This window comes from Sorghum bicolor, chromosome 2, assembly GCF_000003195.3.
Source record: "Sorghum bicolor cultivar BTx623 chromosome 2, Sorghum_bicolor_NCBIv3, whole genome shotgun sequence".
Taxonomy (NCBI): Eukaryota; Viridiplantae; Streptophyta; class Magnoliopsida; order Poales; family Poaceae; genus Sorghum; species Sorghum bicolor.
In genome coordinates, this window is record NC_012871.2 from 10,029,715 (window position 1) to 10,033,090 (window position 3,376).

Consider the following 3,376-nt stretch of genomic DNA (forward strand, 5'->3'; position numbering starts at 1 on the left):
CACAATTCTCGCAGAGTTAGGGTTCTACCACCGCCGCATACTCTTCCCCTCACCTTTGCTCAAGCTGTTTCTGGGACTGGTATGAATCTTACCAGGAACTCTGGTAAACGTAGGCAGGATGAGTGGATGGAGGAGGATGACCTGCTGGGTGAGGACTTGGGGGAACAAGATCTGCGCCACCAATTGATGAGGACTGGAGGTAGGGGTGCGGGAGCTCCAGAAAGGGGGGGTTTCAAAGGCCGGAGAATGGAGATATTTGGTGGTCAGAATAGATATCAAGGTGATAGAGATAAGGAGAGATTTAGGGAGATTCAAAACCAGACCCCTTCCTACTTTGGACGAGGAGAAGCTACAAGAATTCCTAACCAGCAAGGGAGCTGGGGTGGTTTCCCTCAACACACTTGGAGCAATACACACAATATTCGTCACCAGAACCAACATGGAAGCTGGAATCGTGGAGAGAGATGGTCCAAAAGTGATCTGGGAAGTGATGGCCCCCGGGACAAAGGAGCTAGGCAGGCTGAAGGTATGAAATCTAACAAACCTACTGAGATTAAGTGCTTTAGATGTCTGGGCTCGGGTCATCATCAGTCTGAGTGTAATGAAGAGCCAGTTTGTTACAAATGTAAGCTTAGGGGACACATGGCAGTGGATTGTAATGCTTTTGGTGGCAAGAAGCTACAGATGTTTGGTTTTGGTATTCCAGGGCAGGGTTTTTATTCTTTTAACATTCCTGAAACTAAAGCCAAGGAGGCTGCTGCTACTGGTATTATCACTATCTTAGAAGGGGATGCTTCTGAAGAAAAGCTTGACAGAGAATTAAACCACTTGGTTCAAGGAGACTGGGATTTTAAAGTCAGGAAAATGGACCTTCAAGAGTATTTAGTTATCTTTCCTGACAACAAATCATTGGAAACATTTTCTAGACTCACCTGCTTGGAAATGTCTCTATTTGGCCTGAAAAGTAAAATTGAGAAATCTTCTATTAATCCAGCGGTTTCCTCTATTCTGCAAACAGTATGGATCAAGATACACAATGTTCCAGGATTTGCTAGAGATGTGGAAACAGTTAAGGAAATCACTAATCTTGTGGCTGAACCACTGGTGGTAGATGAGTTGAGTCTGATTAGAGACGAACCGGTGAGGGTGAAGGGGAGATGTAGGAACCCATCAGCTGTAAAAGGATATATTGAGTATTTCTTCAATGGAGAAGGTATTAATCTGAAATTTGAGGTGGAGGATTCCCAAGGGGGGACAAAAGGAGGAAAAGGTGGACCTCCTAGACCACCTGGTCCGAGTAAACCTAGTGACTTTCATGACAAAGATCCTGATAACCACCACAAGGGAGACAAAGGTCGGAAATCGAGCAGTAAGTTTGATAGGATGGGGAAGATTGATAAAGAGGGAGACACTTATCAAGATGACTCCATGGAGGAGTTAGTTGAACCAGAGTTTTTGGGAGTCACTAATACTCAGAGTACAGAAGACAGGGGTGTTCCTTTAGCAGCTTTTCACCCTGATATTGGATTACTGCAGATTGATAACAATCAGCCCAGAATTAAGGAAGGAGCAGAAAGCTATCCTGTCACATTGGAGAAACAAGGGGACAAATTCGGGTCTGGATTTGTGCTTGAAGACCAGAGGAAAGACACTGTAGTTGTTCCAGTACCCTCAGATTCTCAGTTTATTGTGCATGGTACTGATGGTCCTTTTTTGATGGAGAAATCAAATTGGCCGAATCTGAAGATAACTGAGGTACAACATGAAGAGTCTCCAATGGAATCTTTAACTCAAGAAAATGTTTTTTCCCCAGAGTGTGGACTTAACAATGAATCTTTTGTGGAACATAAGTCCCCCCAAGCTATAAGGAAAGGTGGGGGTGAAATGGAAGGGGAGGATCTGATGGATGTGATTTCATGCCAAAGTAAAGATTCTGATTTGGAGGAGAACAGCCAGGGGTGGCAGCCTTCCAAGTCCAAAAAACCAAAAAAGCATATGAAGAATCGAGTTGTGGTTGCTTCGAGGACTAGCAGCAGGATTTCAAGGGATGAGATTCCTATTGCTGAGAAGGCCTCAAGGAGAGCTATGGAGAGGAACAACATTTCAGGTATAACTTCTAAAAATCCTTTTACTGTTCTAAATAACACTGCAAATGCGGCTTTAGCTTCTGTTATTAGTGACTTGGATATAGATATAGGGAATGTGGATGAACAACTAGATGTTTTTAAATTAGAAGAATTGGCTAGAGTGGCTATAGCAGAGGCTAGATATAAAACCTTTCTAGAATCACAGAAAGCTAAGGATGTCCCACAGGGGGGTGATTTTGAGGATCTAACCATGGAGGTTATTTCTAATCAAAACAGGGAGTGTTCTGACTTTCTCTCCAAGGGAGGAGAACTGTTAGGCAATCCTGCAGATGATCAAGATGTGATTACTTCAACAAAACAAAATGAAGATTCTATTTTGGAATGCTAGGGGGGTTGGGAAATCTCATAGGAGCAGTGCCGGCCCTAGGGGGAGGGCAGGAGGTGCGACGGCCGAGGGCCCTCGCGAGATAGGGGCCTAAACCTAGGTATATAATACAATATACTCTTTAGTTATAATCTTTATTTATTAGTATATACATATACATGGTGCAATGATTTATCATAAAAAAATCGTGAGCCAAAAGGAGTCAAGTCACCAATGCTCATACACGAGTTGCCACACATAGCGATCATGAGTCGCGATTTCTAGACTTTTGGTGACACGGCGAGACCGCGAGAAGAGACGCAGCGGCATCAGCGACACATTCACCAGTTCACCACGCCATCACGAGCTGCAGTGGATAATACCAAAACCTCTGCACCCGAGTTCTAGCCTTCCAAACTCCAAACGATAGCGGCGACCAGCTGGCAGGGCTCGACGAGGACTACGACATGTGATCTTTGTTATTTCCTTCTACCCTTTTATTTTTTGTGATTTGTGAATCTTAGTTGTTTATGTCCCAATTGTCTAGGCACTAGTTTTTTTTATTCAATTTTTGTCTAGTACTTTATACTCATATAGTTATATTTTTCTTGTAATTTAGGTTAGGTGTTAGAATTTGAGAATGTTACCTAAGAAACAATTGTCAAGGACCATGAAAAGAAAATGAAAAAGATAAGAAGAGCAGTTTGTCTATATATGACTGGATTTGCTTTCCTTTTACGAAAAAAATAACTTATATTATTATAAAATTTTATAGTTTAGGGGTCATCGCAATGTATTCGCCAGAGGGCCTTAAAATTTGTAGGACCGGCACTGCATAGGAGGAAACTAGTTGCTAACCATGTTACACAGGAGGACCTAGATGTTGTAGCTCTCCAGGAAACTATTAAACAGGATTTTGCTGATG

The 3,376-nt window shown here is 42.7% G+C and overlaps 1 long non-coding RNA gene across 1 annotated transcript; it reads left to right on the plus strand.

Annotated features, from left to right (window-relative positions):
* On the plus strand, positions 2,499 to 3,164 carry LOC110432154. Its single transcript, XR_002449555.1, has 2 exons — positions 2,499 to 2,572; positions 2,714 to 3,164. It is a non-coding gene; the product is annotated as an uncharacterized LOC110432154 (long non-coding RNA).